The following is a 17,905-nucleotide window of genomic DNA, read 5'->3' as shown; positions in this document are numbered from 1 at the left end:
GTTCTAGTCACATTCTTTTTAGTCACAGCTAAAATAAAACCTAAGTATTAAAGGAATTACTGTCCTTAGATGATTTTAAATGAGCTATGATGCCTCCCTAGGTTTGGGAAAAATATATTAAAAAAAAAAAAAAATCTACTGATACCTTTAAAATTGTTCAAAAAAACTCTCCAAACCCTTGCTCTCAAATTGTTCCTTTTTACTTGTTGAAATGGCAGTGAATCTTTCCATCATAATCCGGAAAAGGGTTCACTTGCTTAATAGTTCTTTAAAAAAAAATCAGCTTAATTTCTTGCAGAGGCTTAGATAAAAAACCCATCCAGGTCTCTGGCAAGCTCCAGTTACACTTTTTGGTACTCCAAGGAGGCAATGTCCTTCTCACGCACACAAAGGCTGATGGATACTCTGCACGAGGCAGGGAAGCCGGCCCGGCTGAGCCGGCTCAGCTGCTGGCTGAGCTCTGTGCAGAAGACGGGGCGGAAAGTCCAAGCGAGCGCGTGTGCCCACGCTCACACGTGCTACCCAGGAATTCCCGCCGCGGCCCCAGCTCTCATGGGCCAACACAAACACAAGGAGAAATCGTTTTTACCTTGATGACTCAACCTCTACCGAAGGTGAGCATTCACAATGGAGAAAATATTGGTTTCCAGATTAGGAACTAATAAAGAGAACGGGATGACTAAGCTGAATTAGAAACACATTTGTTTGCTGAAGTAAATCTAGTTAAGTCAATGACCTTCTATCAAAAGAAAATTTGGCATGGACATTCTAAAATTCTTATTTACAGCAGCAGTAAAAAGAGACTACTGGGATGACAATCCTGTGTAGGGAGAGGTACGTTACAGGCACACGAATGCTGGACTGCAGAGCCATCATCTTATAAAATGCTATGCTTAAGGCTACGATCTCCAGTGAGTTCTGCAAAGAAAGAGGGAGCCCTTGACAGAATCAGCAGCTTAATGAAAATACACACTCACACTGCGCTCCTCCTTCCCAAAAGGGACCAGCACACCACATTTATTATTGCAGGCAAGTGAATAACACATGTAAAGATTTGTGTTTCTAGCTGAAATTTAAGAAACAATGCATTCGATAGTTTCCACTGCTTGAAGCAGAAAAACTCATCAGCTGCGTAGGCAAGAAAATTTCTAAATTCCTTGAGACATGATTTTGAATTAAAATTCTTCCCACACACAACAGAGAGGGAAAATATCTTTTTTATTATAGATGATTGTAGCCAACTTTCATGGAAGACCCTAAAACAATATATTCTTGGTGAAATGAAGGACAAAGTAAATTTGTTAAGAAAAAAGATTTCAGTGCCAAGCTTATAAATTTGAGCAAGAAAAAAAATTTGTTTTTAAAAGATCACTGGTTACATTTTCTACAGCTCCTGCCCTTTTGTAAATATTTTAAGCTTGTGTTTTAACTGCACCCTTAGGAATAAAAAGTTAGTTTTATTTTTCCCCTCTAATGTTCTTCTCATTCTTTAAAAAAGGATGGATTTTCTCTCTCAGATTGTAACAAAACCACATCTGCCACATAAGTAGGCAGGATCTTCTCAGCTCTCTTTTACTGTTATTACCATTTCTGAACAGATTTTTGTGTGTTAATTATAGAACTCAATTGTTTGGATAGTCTCTTTTGATGAGCTTTCTGCCCCGCACCATGAACCTCTCAGTTATTGTACAGCTGTTTTAGTTCCAAATGCTCATCAGGGTTTTCTAATTGTCAAGCTGTCCCGGCGACTAGTTCTTTTGACCTAAAAGTCAAAGAAAGGGAGTCGCCCTTGTCTCCCCGACATGAATACCATAGGACTCCCAGTGGCCCCCCTAATACCTACGAGACAATGCCTTTCCAGATCATTGCCACTACAAGCATAATTGGTTTTTGGGTGAAATGAGAAGATTTTAAATAGGATGAATTAATGAGTTTCTTGTAAAATTAAGTCGTTCTCCTGGTCCAATCTAATTACTCACTGTAATGCCCCTGAGGGTGATAAATAAAGATCCTTAGAAGCCAGAAGAACAAAAAAAAAAAAAGGGGGGGGGGGGGGGAGAGAGCCTTCTCTGGAGCTTTTCTTAAAAGTCAAATTGTAGAATTTGATGTGACGTACCAAATGCTGTTTCCAAATAAAGTCAGACTCCTTTGATATTCATATTGTAAGATCTTTGTCTCCTATTGACAAGACTTTACATTTTCTACAAATTAAAATGAGTTCCACATCTTTAACTCATATCGCTGATGAGGAAAACAATGCTGCTATGCCCTAAGCACATATTTCCATTGCATGAATGACACATGGAAATACAAATACAATCCCACTGGAGAGAAAAATGTTTGACTTTGGCGCGGTTTTACTCTGTGATTTGGAAAAGATTTAACCAGAACTTCAAAGCAAAAATACCGGGACTCAGATGACTCAGTAAAGTCCAGAGCTCTGTTTAAGCCACTGAAACTCTGTTTGCATAGGTACACATGCAGAACTCGCTAGCAAAGCTGCAGCGTAAACTGAGAGGAAGAATTATTCAGGCAGCAAAACTGAGCAACCTTAAAAAACAGCTTTGGTTATTTTTTTCCCCAGTGCAGCAACCTTGGCTTCAAGTTTGCAGTTTTGAGTGTTTTTTTTTTAAAACACCCTGGGCTGACACAGCGATGACAGGAAAACTTCAGGCCTGGCATGAACAACAGGCAAGTATCATCTCAATCCCTCCAGACTATCGGTGTCCATCAGGTAGCCCACACACGCAACTCCTCTAGCCAGCTGTGCTAGAGACGTAGCGGGGCAAAGGCTGTGGGTAAGCCTGCTGGAGAAGAAAGCTGCAGAGAAACAAGTGGTTTGGTTGGTTCCAAAATCTCACTGAAATTGAACCTTGCAAGGCCAAAGTCTGCATAAATTGCATTAAACAGACCTTATCCGATTGGATTTTTTTCTAATTCTGTAACTGTAACTCAAAATGCACTGAGTTAAACTGTAACTTTAAAGACATCAACAACACGCAAGCATGCTCTAGTTGTACAGCATCTCAGAGCCACTTCACCTACAGTATGGACTACAGCAACCGCAATGGGAGGAATCGGTGCCTCCACTACGGATGACACTGCAGCAGCTCTTTGCGCTGATGGGGGAAGGTTCAGTTTGCTTGCAGGCAGCAAGATGAGGAGTAATAAGGCACGGTCACAAGCCTAGAAAATGCAGTGGCCGAGGACAGTTACTCAGCAGGCAATATCCAGGCCTGTCTCAGCTCTCCTTTCACAGCTGGGTAGAGGAAGCTTGTGGACATTGCAATAGCCAGAAACCTTAAGGTGTAGCAACCTTAGCAATACAACTGTGAACTGCCTCAGACTGATTTACATCTGCAGTAAGGTGACGATTATCTTACTGACAGGTAGCCAGGTTTGTTTTTTTTTTTTTTTTTTTTTTTTTTTTTTGCTCCTACATGGACATGAAGTTCAACTGCCTACTTCAGTAGCAGAAGTTAAAAAAAAAAGTGAAGAGCAAGCAGCTAGAAAGATCTTTGGTGTGGAAATGAATCACTATCAGCATGCAAGAAGTCTTCTTGAATCCTCAGGAGGGAATGGGATGAAGCTTTGGCTTCTGACTGCAAGGTGCTGACAGAAAGAAATCATCTGAGGAGCCAAACCTACTGAGTATTATTGATTCCACTATGTTAAATTTATCTTCTCTTTCTCTTGTTACTACTGTCACATTGTTATGAACATAGACTCATAGAATAATTTTTGTTGGAAAGGACCCCTGGAGGTTATCTCATCCAACCCATGCACAAAGCAGAGCCACCTCAGTAGGTGTGACATTTGCCTTTCTTCATTTATTAGGAATCTCCTCTGACTGTCATGACCTTTCAAAGATTACAGACAGCAGCCCTGCAATGACATCGGCCAGCTCCCTCAGTGCCCTCAGATACAGCCCACCAGGCCCCATAGATTTGTGTGCATCCAGTTAAAGTGCCCTTCAACTCAGTCTTCTCCTGTAATGCTTCACTCCCAAAGGAGGCTCAGGGACATGGAAGAGCAGGTGGCAGACCTTACCAGTGAAAGCCAAGGCAAAAAAAGCATTCAGTATCTCAGCCTTTTTCCATTTGGATACTTGGTCCATTTGGTCACGAGGTCTCCTGCCCCACTGAGGCAGTGGGACCACATTTTCCTCAGCTTTCCTTTCTGGTGCCAATGTGCTTGAAGAAGCCCTTGGTCTCCTTCACATCCCTTGCTAGGTCCAACTCCAGCTGAGCTTTAGCTTTCCTAACTTCACCCCTGCACACTCAGGCAATGGCTCTGCACCCCTCTGGGATGGCCCATCTCCACATCCACCTTTTGGGTGCTTCCTTCTCGTGCCTGAGCTCCGATAGATTTTCCCTGTCCATCCACGCTGGTCTCCTGCTATACCTGCTTCACTTGCTGCACACCAGACCACACCATCCTTTGAGCAGGTTGTCCTTCAAGACTGATCAGCTCTTCTGGGCTTCTCTGCTGCTTTCCTGGCAAGCAGATTCCTGAACAAGCCAAAATCTGCTCTCCTGGAGTCTGAGATTTTAATTCTTTTAATACAAAAGAATTCCAATGAAGTAAAAGATGAAGAAAGAAAGACTCACTAGTGCAGCAAAGAGTACAAGCACAACAGGCTAGGGCATCTGATACAGAAAACTGTTCAAACAGAAACTACAGGCACAAGCAAGACAGCCAGGTGTATAATACTAGAAACAGAATGGCCTATTTACCCCACCTAAAAAGGTCTTATTTGCCCTGTTACCATTCCATGATGTCAGAGTCAATCGCCAAACATATCTGTGACAGAGCCCTACACTTGAAAACTGCATGCTCTAAACATGGGACCATGGCACTGCTGGCACTGTTACTCTTCAAAATCCTCTCTTTAGGGACAGTTTGCTGATTTGGGGTGCCACTCCTACAGAGGATCAGTTCTCCTGGGTTTTACACAGAAATACTACGCTTTTCCTATACAGAAATTTTTCAAACTAACTTGCATCTAGTACGAAAAAATATATATAATTATGCTGATAACCCAATCATTTTAAAAGCTGAAACCTGCTTTCTTTCTTTCATCATTCAACCTCTTCCAAGGAAACCACTACACTTAACCCAGTCAAATGTATAAATAAGAATATATATGATTTATATGTTAAATAACTTCCATAGGCACATGCATGGAGAGGCCCAAATATGAAAAGCTAGTTTTCATTCTAAAAAATATTAAGAATTATTCTGAAATTTGCTATACAGCTGACAGATCAGAACTGCTGGAAAAAAAAAAGCCCTCCAAGAATATACAAACTTGAAAATATCATATTTGTATCAACTAGTAGATGTATTTTACAGATGCAACATCTCCCTTTGCTATAGCTGTGACGTTATGGGGGGGAAATGTTTGGGGGGGTTCTACTTCCTATGTAAAAACAAAACTTGGAAAGTCAAAAATTGGGGGTCGGGTTGAAACAATTGATTTCTGGCTGAAGCAAGCGTTTCCCAGTGAGAAGTCAGCACTTGCCACAAAGAAAGAAAACTCCAGCCGGCTCTGCTCCCTACAGGAAGGTATTTGCTAGGACCGGCAATCGCAAGCGAAGCTCAGCGAGACGGCAGGCACTCCACCAGCGGAAAGCGGAAAGGACTGCTTGTCCTGACAATATTTCGAGGTGGTGTCCCTTCCTTTCCAGGCACCCGAGGGTCCGATTCAGCAGAGCATTCAAGAGCACACATAACTTCAGCCTATGTTTAAGTGTTTTAATGAATAGGGATGTCCCCTACTGAGCTGGGGACTCAGCACCCAAATGTTTTGGGGTTTGGGTTTTTTTTTTTGTTCTTTTTAATAAATTGAAACAATAAATGAAGCCCATGCTATTGAAAAGACCTCACCTCTCAGCAACTGAAAAGGAGTGGCATCAGTACAGACAATCCCTGCTGACATACTTGTGCAACCACTAATCGGATCTTTAAAATATTACCGCCTGAGTCAAGTGTTCGGATGTTCTCCATTTCAAACTGCTCAAGCTGCCACTGCGCTCTGTCAGAGATTTCATCTAACTTTGAAGGTTTAATCACCTTTATACAAGCTGTGAGATTTAAGAGATGAGCCAAGTATTCAGTTTCAAATAATTACTCAATTAAAAAAAACAAGTTGACAGTTTCCCTTGAACAGACGCAACAAGATGAGATTCACAATGCGAAAAGATTTTTTAAGCAAGCCTCAGAAACTGAGCTTCTTAAAAAAAGAAGAAGAAGAAGAAGAAGAAATCATATAGAAAACCATGATTTGGGGGTTTTCAGCAACTAAATTTTACAGAAAAAAATCCCTACTAAAGTTTTACAATATACTCCAGCAAAAGCTGATTAAGGAGCCTGAATCTCCACATTAACAAGCTCTAATCCTTTTGTCAGGAGACCTGCTTACAAGCTTCTCTCCCCAGTCGTGTAAAAGCACTGATGGGAGCAGAGATCTGTATCTCAAAGCACTGTCCAACCAGCCTGGGATTATCTCTCATCTTCTAAATCTTAACAGCTCTGTAAAAGGCAATTAAACTCCCAAAGTTAGATGAAGTCTGTGATAGAGTACAGTAGCAGCTTGAGTAGTTTGAAAAGGAAAGGCCTAACAGGTAGCCCTGACATCACTGTTTAAAAGGTCCGCTTGCTACTAACGCAAGAATCAGCTGTCAGTAACTGAAAACAGGGAGCGCTAGCAAAGTATTAAAGAGCATCTAATATGCTAATTTCAGTTATTTTAAGAGTGCTTATATTTTATATATACTAATAAAAATGCAATTTGCCTCAAATTTTTAATTACTTTTAATGAATTGTCTACTGTCAAGAATTTGTGGATTGATCCTGCATATAAATCTGTTAATACTGTTTTCTTTGTGCAAGTGGAATTTCACTCCCTAAAGCAGAACTCAACATGGGTGTAATGTTTTCTGCTACTTATACTTGAACTTATATCACGACTGTGATCGAGCTAAGTCACAAAGCGAACACTGCAGCTTCTTCTGGGCTTTTTAATACTTCGGAGAGCAGCCTGGAACAAAGTTCAAGCTCTTATCTCTGGAGCTATAGCAAGATGCCTTAATATGGTTCAATCATCACATCCTCTCTAAATGGCTGCAAAACATGATTAAATAAATGCTATTTTTGTCTCCCCAGAGAACTGCTTGACACAACGTTTTTGGAAGATGCCTAAATATAGATAGTTCTGGTGAGATCAGGGTCTATCCAAGATAACAACACTGCACTGTTTTTGACAGTTGAACAAAGATACTAAGAAAACAATGGCTTCAAACAAGCACTGCTTTGGCTCTCCCCAACATTAGGGAAAACAGATGGAGGTACTTCTGAGAGACTCCCATCAGCATCGCTGTAAAAAACTATCAATCCTCTACTAAGTAGTACATCAATCAAAATGGTGGCGTGCAAATCATGATCCATTAAGTACTTCACACTTGATTACCCATGACATTTTAGAGAGGGTCACACACTGATGAGTTGCTTCTCTCTTCTTTGCTCTTTGCTATTTGGAGCTCATGAACACTTTTCGTTCATTACCTATGCAAAGATTACCACAATGCTCAATTTCAACAAAAGAGGAAAACAGCTCAGTTGTTTGTCATTTTCTCCTTAAATTCACATAAGCTGTATTTTTCTTTATTCTATGCAGATCACACCTTTTCAGAAGAAGTGTGAGACATGGGTCATATGCATGTGCACCCTTGCTTACGTATCACATTCTTTATCAAAAACATTCTGAAACCAGAGGAGAAAGACTCAAACCACCCAATTCTTCCCTAGATTGTTTTTTTTTCCCCAATCGTAGCCTAGATTTGAAAATGAGGCTGAACATTTGTTCCACACTGGTCTAACTTACAAAACCAAAAATACATAGGGAGGCATCTGGGAAGCATCCTTCTACTTTAGTTCTCACCCATGACCCAATGTCTCCCAGTGAGGTGTGACCTCAAGGCTACAGCGGAGCCCTGGATGGTCTCCCGGGTCTTGTTTCTGGCTCTGTCACAGACACCAAGGACAGCTTGCCTAACCTTTTCCTTGTACTCATGAAGATAGTGCATATCACAGCATTCTTTAAGGGTAAAAGCCATTCTTTCCCTTTTCAAGCGGTCTAGCCTAGCCTTCTGCTTAGTAACTTGCAGGTCACCTCCCCAAGCACAGGGATCACAGCTGCGGATAACCCTTTCGCACACGAGGTCGTGGTAAGATAGCAAGCAGAGAGCAGTGGGAGAGAGAGCAGAGCTGTTCCTTTGGGCCCCTGTTTTGAAATACACTGGCACCCAGAGTGTAAACCTCAACAGGCTTGCCTCAGTTTATCCGCTTACAAGGCGGCAATAAAATGCACAATAGATACATCCAAAAGCTATTGTGAGGCTTAATTAAGCAATAAATGCATAAAGAGCACTTGGAGATCTCCAGATAACGAGGCGCCAATACAACAGAGGATGTGATTACTCCTGATGAAACAAACATCTCATGGCAAACAACCTGGCATACTCAGCAGGGAATATCCAGGGCTGTCTCAGCTCTGCTTTCACAGTTGGGTAGAGAAAGTTTGGGGAGATTGCTTAGCAGCTCTTTTACATCACAGTCTTTGGCAGGATGTTCTCCATAGGAAAGCAAAGAGAAATGCCTGTATGGGCTGAGTGCTCGGAGCTGTGAAATAGTCCCTATTTAAAATCAAAAGAACCGGGAATCTGCTCCTGTCAACAAGTCTTTCAATGGAAAAGAATAATTTAGCAAGAATAGATGAAATCTCCCACCTTAGGGTGGCTGCGAGCAGAAATGCATTTTGGCAGTTCCCACATTCTTTTGTCAAACCTCTGTTGTCTGGGAAAGAGGAGAGTGCCAAAAGCCCTTGCAGGTGAATACCTTGGCTGTTTCAAGTGCATTTGATTTAGAGTGATAGTATGTTTATCTAGATGTTTGGAAAGTTATTAATGAGATCAGCAAATCCCTTCCATGTATAAATTACAAATCACCTTCAGCAATACCATGTAAATTATCAAGTCAAGTGAGAACATGCTTATTTATCTGTGACAGTCTTTTACCACCAATAATTCACTGTCTTGCTTTTATTTATCTGTGGAGAAACATATCACTTGCAGCACTGAAGCACATCTGTTATCTCACCAATGGAAACACTGCTGCAACAGAGCCCCTTTGAAGTTGTATACCATGACAGACCAAAGAAGATGCCAGCAACGGCACTGCCACAACACCAGAAGCAGTAGCAATGCAATATGCTTGTTCTCTAGGCTGCGATACTGCTCCTGTTCAGGTTTCGGGCGCGCTCAGACTGATTTCTGCCACGACCGCACCGCTGCGACAGCGCTGGCTCTGCAGAGACCAGAGGCCTCGCACCTGCCCAGGCTCACTGTCACGTCTCCGGTGGAGAGGGGAGGAAAGGAGCTAGAGGTGCCAGGGCTGGTTTGGGGACCTGTTTTTATAGCCCCAGGAAGCAAGAGGTTGAGAAAAAGAACATCCAGAGAGATCCTGATTCTGTGAGTAGCTGCGTGAGTTTAGGATAAGGACAATTTCAGTATGAGCCAGACTTCACTTTTAAACCCTCTCCTCTCCTGAATTCACGAAATACATGATGCATTGTCTCATTCTTTTTAGCTAGTGCATGGTACCTTTATACCACAGTGCTGCCCATCCATCTTCAAGGTCCAGACAACCTGCAGTTTTACAACAAGACTGCTGTCTTAGAGGGCAGAATTTGGCCTAGCTGTGCCACGGGCTTGCTACCCTGTAAAACTGGAAACTGTTTACTGAGATAGCCATCCGATGAATGCTTTAAGCCAAATTTTTCCTCCAGATTTTTGGGATGGGGAAAATTTCTTTTTGTATGAGAAAGTATATAAATATATGAAGTGAAATAAAATGCTGGGAAAAAAACTTGTCACCTTATGTTAGGGATGAGCAAAAATAGCTGTGAGAGTCTCTTCCTCAGCAGCTTAGCCTTTGCCAGGACTCTCTAGAAAGGCTCTCAGTGGGCACATATGGACATGAATTAGGAGAGGGGTGGCAGGGACCCACTGGCTTATTCCAATGGGAAGCAACTAGAGCATCCATCTGCCCATATCAGAACAAAACCGTACTGGTTCAGTGCTCACATTGTGAGGGTGTCTATTGCTCCCGTTGAAGATGGAGCTCAGTCTCTGCACCAGCTGCTATAGGCACTTGCAGGAAGCACACAAAATAAGCAACAACAATGTAATTCCAAGATCAGACTAGCTCCAGCAGGAGTAAAGAGCCCATAGCTAACCCAATTACTAAAGCAAATTAAGACTTTGCAGGTGGTCAGGTTAATGCTGGTCAGCGCTGATGAACAAATGACGGGCTTCTTCCCTCTCGCCAAGTTAAGGGCTCCTCAGTGAAGCTCTCACACAATCGCCCAGAGGCCATTCCCGCTGCAGAGCCAGCCGAGAGGGCGCCCCCAGCACCCCTCCGCCCCGTCCCCCCGGAGGTGCCGGGCCCCAGGCACCCTTCACTGCCGGCACAGCCCAAGGGCACAAGAGCACTCACACAGCCCAGCCCGCAGGGCCTTTTCCCCTGGAAATGGTGACACACAAGAAAAGCTTCCTTTCAAATCCCTGCTTGATGCCACAGGGCTGCCAATTAGGAGAAAGTGACAAAACAAACACATAATTTTGCTTATATCTGGAAAAGCATCCGTCTTCTGCAAAACTACTGGCAAATAAGCCTAACAATAACATCACGTTTTGGCATGGAAGCCCTCATGGCTGACATGATGGAGCTATTTATTCAACGAATATCTACATGATATGTAAATTGGTGCAAGATAATAAAGAAATTTATTGCGGTAACCAGAGAGCTATTTAGAAATGGCCAAAAGCACCACTGACTTCAATCCAGGCCACAACAATTCACTCTAGCAAAGAAATCGGTCTGCAAGTCTCACAGAGGCTCTACACACTCACTTGCCGACATGTGACTCATCCTCCCAAATCACCCTGCCTTCCTGATGTGATTAGCACTATTAGTTAAAAGCAGCGCTTATAAGAACTATAATTTAGTCTCACTAAACCTTATCAAGACTTAATTTTGCCTCAACAATTAACAGAACGCTATCGGTAGCATCCCAATTGTGTCCAAGAGAGCTCAGGAGAGTGAGGTTTGTAATATCCTCTTGATAGCAGCCTTACGCCAGCAAGACAAATACATTTGGATACGCAAGACTGTCTTTCGGGTATGCATATTTCACTTTCCTATAGATGCCTGATTCACATGGCGTGACCTCTGCTTCCATAACTCCACCAAACAGACTTCAGGCAAAAATGTTCCCCTTTTTATCTCTCCCTTTGTCAACTATCAGTGGATTCACCCCAAATTAGAGAAGAATATCCTGCAAAACTTCACTTCATTCCTGGTATTTCTGCGACTGTCAAGCTTCATACAGTAAACGGCACCAAGCAACTATAGACGGGCTATCCTCAAGAAAGCCATAGCAGCCATCTGTGCAGACTTCTGTGCCCACCCCACAGAAACGTTACTTGCACGTTGCCTTTGACCACCAAAATTGAGTTCACTGTGAATTTGTAAGGGCCTTGCAGGTTGCTCCAGCCAGAATTCCTTTGACGACCACTGTTTGCTTGAATTTTCAAACACTGTATCACTAGATTACCAAAATCTTTATTAGCCTATCAGAGAAACATAGGAGAATATGTTGAGAACTAGTGCTTGACAAACATACTAATTATCCATGTTCTTTGCTTGTAATTAACATATTTTTTTTCTTGCCTGCATTCATTTGCTATACCCTCAAATAAACAAACCCAGGATTTTCTAACAGACCCAAAGCAAGAGTTTTATACGCAATCAAAACTTGAGGCAGTTAAGCAGTGCAGAGTGGAAGGAAAAGTGGTGGCTGCAATGAATTAGTTATGGCGTGTCTGATGCGTCAAGTTTATTTTCTCCACGTATTTTTCCTCTGTGAAGGTGCAGCCAAACAGCAGCCACTAACGGGTCGGTAAATTTGCACTGTGCCAGGCAGAACTCTGAATACATGAGATCAGCAACTAACTGGGGGGTGGCTACTCTGCTATATTTTATTTTTATGCATTTGCTTACATTTTGCAAGTGTGCCACTTAACAGAGCTATTTTTTAAGCTGTGCCCAACTCATCGTGGAACATAAGCAATCTTTTGAAAGAACAGTATGAATCGCCTTTGTCAACATTAAGTGGGTTTTGACACTGCAAGCACTTAGTGACATTATTCTGAAATATAGGGAGAGAAACACACATGATCACCTGCATGGGTAATTTTAGGGCTTCAAATGAATAACAAAGTGAGAACAAATTCTAGGTCTAAATTAAATGTCCCCTAAATCAAATGGCCTTAAAGCAATAGAACAAGGAAGGTTATTCCTGCATGGGAACAGTTGTTTGGCTCATCCACAGCCTTAGAAACGAGCCCACGATGCCCTCCCGACTGAACGCCTCCCAAGTCCACGGAAGCAAAACAGGAGCCTCCTCGCCCAGCTGTGACCCACGCGAGGACGAGCCAGGGTTTGCCCGGCGAGGACGCGGCAGGGGTGATGTGGGGGCTCCTCCCTGTGCAAGCACAGCTCCGTCAGTGCCCGAAAACGCCGAGCGCACAAGGCAGAACGGCTGCCCCAAGAGGCTTCCCAGAACCGTTGTCAAGGGGCAGCCCCAGCATCCAAATACTTTACGAGGTACCTGAACGTCAGCAGGGCTGACGGTGACTCACAAACCAACCGCACTCAAACTTGTGCAATCGGGGATTAAACACCCTGCCGCAGAGCTCGCCCGCCTGACGTTCCACACGGAGCCAACGACAAAAAGCATCTGCAATTCAAAGCACTCGCCGAGCCAAGGTCAGAGTTTTCTGGTTCCAAGAAATCTTCGTACGTGCAAAACCGAAAGCACCGATTCCAGCAGACTGATTTTTTAGCATCTACCTCAGGAAAGCAGCAGAAATATGAAGGCAATCATTATTTCAGGTTCTTGAAAGGGACTTCCCTGTCAGAGTGTGTTAGAGGCTTGTTAAACAAAATGTTTTGCAGTAAGTTATATGGAAATGTGAACTCAGCAAATGCCAGAGGCAATGACAGGCGGATATAAATGACAATTAGAAAGGTGTGTCCGGATGCTTGAGGTATGAGCAATGATAAAGTGCTTGTGAAATTTCACCTGCCTGGATTGGGACAGAGGTTGTGGCCTTGGAAAAAAAAAAGAAAGAAAAAAGGATGTTGTGTTAATTAAAAAGAAAAATATATGTCTAAACAGACATCCAAATATTCCAGCCTCAGCAGGGAATAAAACATACAGATTATGGGAACTAGTCTGAATCAGACCTCATTAAATAGACATAACAAGGCTGGAGGAAGAAAGTACAAGCCAATGGTGACTGCAAGCATCTTTTGGGCTGGTGAGAAGACTAGATTATTTTCACAATCATTCATTTGCACTCACAGGCTTTTAAAATGGATTTAGCAGATCCCTGCTCACCTTCTCTGAGCTGTTTTTGACTTTACATAAAAAATATGGAACTGATAACAATCCTCTCAAGTTTTGAGAGAAAGAAAAGCAGACAGACATATACTTTGGCTGATTAAATGTTTAACATTAACAACATCCATTACCATCAGCAGCAGCTAGAGATGACTAACAAAGAAAAACATGAAATCACATTACGGCATTCAGCAAACCTTTAAAATTCACCACTTTTCACAGTCAAAAATAGCATACCTTACCAGCCTAGATTTCATCAGCCCATTCTGTCAGCAGTAAAAGCTGTTTTCTAGGCCATGGCATTTTTCATTAATGCAATCTGATTTGCCACTGCATTTTTAGAAAGCTAAGGTGAAAGTGAGATACAGAGAGAGGGCAGTCCGTAATCCAGATAGGAAAGTCTAAAACTCCTCATATAGGGCAAGGTCAAAGAACAGCTGCCTACGGAAAACCCCACATAGAGTGACTTGCATACCACACCGTAGTGGTATATACCTCTTAACAACTGATTTAAAAACGCAAAGATCAGGACTTCTTATATGGTTTTATTACCACTGCTCACACTTATAAATATATGACCTGGGTAGTTTTCTCTCCCACATTAGCTGATCTTTAGAAAGTTCTGATTGTTATTCACATCGTTCAGAGCATTGTATCTGTTTGTAATAAAACAGAGAAGAAAACAAGCCAAAACAAAACATAATTGTATTTTTGAAGCTGCAACACATTAATCATTTAGGATAAAACCTTGCCTGAATGTTTCTAAGAAGTGTCATACCATACAGAAGTAGTGATGAAAGAACTGGTGGCATTTTTGATAGAGAAGATAATCATTCATAAGTAACAGCAAGCTAAACAAAAATTAACAACCTCCATAAATCAATTAAAATTCAAAATGTAAAATGGATGTGATGACTCACCAACTTGATCACTACTCTCATAAAAACATCTTAATAACATAAGGTCTGAGTCTCCTCACATTGACACCAATATAAATTAGAAGTAGCAAATTGAAATTCTCATAATTAATGGAGTTTCACTGATATAAAAGTTGTAAGACAGGAGAGCCAGACCCATCGGTTGTGCACTGAGAAGACTGACAAGAAATCAGATTTGTGCAATACACTAAATCTGAGAGTGGTTATGTTACATGTCACTTTATGGGTTAGAGGCCAGCTATCAGGATTTTGCTACAAGACCTGCACAGTATGTGCTGTTTTATCAAAATTTCACCTCATAGTGAGAATTAAGTGGGCATTTTCACTGTCATTTAACAGTCAATGCACATCCTCCCTGACAGTGAAAAAAACCATGGAATTATGGCCTAAATATTCTCCAGTGGGTCAAAATAAACAAACAAAAAAAACCCAGAAAGTAAAGAACAGTATGTAGACTCCAAATTTCTGCATTTTAAAACTGTCTCACTACTGGGGTGGGAGGCAGAGCGGAGGATAGCTCTCCACTTCTGCATATTGAAACGGTAAGACTTTTAACAATTTGTTACATGTAACTCAGACTTAAAAGATACTTCTAATTCTAGAATTGCATCCCACTGAAAAGTTTCAAAGTTATTACAGGTATGAATAAAAAAAGCAACTGCCCTTGGTCTCCCAGATAAAAAGCAAGGCTTTTTTAGAGTTTAAAATAATCAATACGCATGACATGCATATTTAAAGACATCTTTGTATTGCTTCTTTATAAAGCTGACTTTGGTCCTCACAAAAGAGGCCGTTCACGGTCTTAGGTAATGCAGAGTATGTTAATCGGGCAATACCTTGTGCTTGTCTTGGAATGGTAACTTGGAAAGACTGAGGGTCTCACTGCAGTGACTGGTCCTTTGCTAACTCTCTAAGGGGAGGGGGTGTCAGTGAATTAGGAACAGCACCTAGTGCATTTGCAAGGTGAATTTCAAGCACGCTCAGTTGTCACAGTATGGTTTGAGCAGTCCCCCCGAACCACAAAAAGAACTGATAGGTTGAGGTTTAACAACCTAGCAGATGTCATGGACAGTCTGAGGTCAGCTTTTAACCTTGGATGGAGGAAGAGTTCAAAAATTAACTAGATACCTTCTGTCGATATCCATCTCCAAAGCCTACTTCCTCTGCCAGGAATAAAGCAGCTATTATTCATTGCTTACACAGCTCTTATATCAAAGTTAACCCTCAACTCATGATATTAAAGAATTCATGCTACATACCATCTTGGGACACCAACTGCCTTTAAAAAAAGCAAGCAGCACATTTAAGCAAATGCAACAGCCCACAAATCAGAAATGCTCCACAGCTGGGGTTTGAACAGAGGAGCTCAAGGCAGGCAAGGATTTGCATTAATGCACCCCTTCCTTTTCCTTCTGCTTCTGCGAAGCCCTTCCTGGGGCTGTGCCCCAAGCAATGCCTGGTTCGGGGCTGAAAGGGAGAGTCGAGGATGCTCCAACAACGTCTCACAGTATGAGGAACCGAACAAAGCAGAGCGCTGTCCTCTGAAGTTAGAGGCTGCTCGAGGACCTCGCTGCCTCAGGGATGAAACAAGGCAGCCGAAGGTTTTTCTGATTTGTGCTCCTTCGCACCAGCTTCTCAGGGCCGTGAAGGCGGCCGAGGACAACATGAAGGTCCTGGTGCCCCTCTGCCTCCCACAGCTGCCTCACTCTGCTCTCGGGACTGCAGGTGCTGCCTCAGCAATGCTCACAAGGCTTCAGGCTGAGGGGAGCCCGACGGAAAGACGCAGGGTTTTATTGCGCTTCTAAATCCAGTATCACCAAAGTCTGATCCATAGCTCCCCTCTTTCCCTCGCTTTCATTATTATTTGGACCAGGACCAGTGCCAGTCAAATACCTTTGATATCCGTAACCGCTGAAGTAGTTTGATTTGCTCTGGTTACTGTATCCCAGCAGAGCCAGCAGCTACATAATACGGTTTGCAACATTACCTCCATACTGTATTGACCATTACATTGTTTTTCCTCCTGCTCAAAATGAAACTTTCTTAAATCACTTTGAAATAAAGGTAGAGAACCAGAAAGACATTTCCTCCTTGCAAAAGCTTTCAGCTGACAACAGAAAAATATTTTTGGTGACTTACATTTTTAAAAGTTGAGCAATTGTGTGCCAGTTTACACAAGTCTACTTTCTGTTTTTGTTATTTATGTGCTTATTACTTACAAAAATAAATAGATAAACACAAATTCAGACAAAAGCTTCCACTTGATAAAGCCAACATCCCACTACATATTCATTCAGCAGAGCACTCCCCGCTTTCCCGGCATTTCCCTGGCGGGTGGGAGCAGCAGATGAGTCTGAGGTGCAGCTCAAAGGTCACTGCACCTCCAGCTCGGCTCCCGGGGCACACGCACCCTTTCTCACTGCTCACCGTTGCCACTGTTGACGCCAATCCTTATTTCCTGCTACTCCCTCCTCATTGCAATGAGAGTCCAAGCGAGAACTTTAAATAACAGCCTGAGGTACAAAAGAGTGACTCATTTTTTACAATTCAGGTTGCACATTAAGATCTCCTACTATGCAACAGCACTTACGATTCATTCCTATTCTACTTCGGAGACATTTCTTCTGCGGAAGGCTGTTCTAGCCGTATCTTAGGGCAATTAGAAAGCCAATTATTTTTCCCACAGTCACAAGATGGCTGTCCCCTTGAAGTACAGCTGACCCAGCCCCAGCGCAGTAAGGCAAGCACAGCTAGCAATCCCGAGACAAGTAACAGGAGACAGGGGAAGCAGGAAGGGCTACGAAACGTCCGCGCGAGTTCCCAGAGGAAGCAAGCGGAGCAGAATCTGTTGGGAAGCGGCAGGATTTCCCTGCAAATGGGAGCTCAGGAAGAAACAGCTGGGCCAGAGCAGCTAGTAAATGATGAAACTAAGCAGACAAGCAAAAAAGAAGGACGTATTTAAGAAAGGGGAGAGTAGAAGGCCAAAGTGGGCTGAGAGGCAGAGATCAGCAAGGGGACTTATCTTCAGACCCCCAGAGGGCCCGAAGGAAAATGAGAAGTTGTCAGCTCTGTTCTGGGTCTTGTCACGGCTTCAGCCTTCTCCGAATGGGCTCTGACACCAGGCGTCCAGCATCAACCTGACATCTGTACGGATCCACCGTGTTTGGGGCTTTAGGGGATGGTGTTAATCTAGAAGAGAGGAACTAGGGGACAAAACCCCTTTTCCCTCACATTAAGACCTCACTGAATAACGCACAAATCTCAGGCGAACAGGGTCATTGTAAATCTTAGTCATATTCCATTGCACTAGCATCGCAAAATACCCACTCAGACTCTGTTGAGAACACTAGAATAGCCATTCTTACCTCAGAAACTTAAAAATGTTGATATTAAAATCAGTAGGATCTGCCAGTTACAAAATACACTTCCAGCTCTTTAA

General features: G+C 42.6%; 1 protein-coding gene across 4 annotated transcripts in view; it reads right to left on the bottom strand.

Annotated features, from left to right (window-relative positions):
- The window catches only part of EPHA4 (EPH receptor A4), a 108,766-nt gene that overhangs the window by 69,030 nt on the left and 21,831 nt on the right, over nucleotides 1-17,905 (bottom strand). The gene's annotated exons all lie outside the window — the stretch shown is intronic.

Source organism: Apteryx mantelli, chromosome 9, assembly GCF_036417845.1.
Source record: "Apteryx mantelli isolate bAptMan1 chromosome 9, bAptMan1.hap1, whole genome shotgun sequence".
Taxonomy (NCBI): domain Eukaryota; kingdom Metazoa; phylum Chordata; class Aves; order Apterygiformes; family Apterygidae; genus Apteryx; species Apteryx mantelli.
This window is presented reverse-complemented; position numbering and strand designations above follow the sequence as displayed.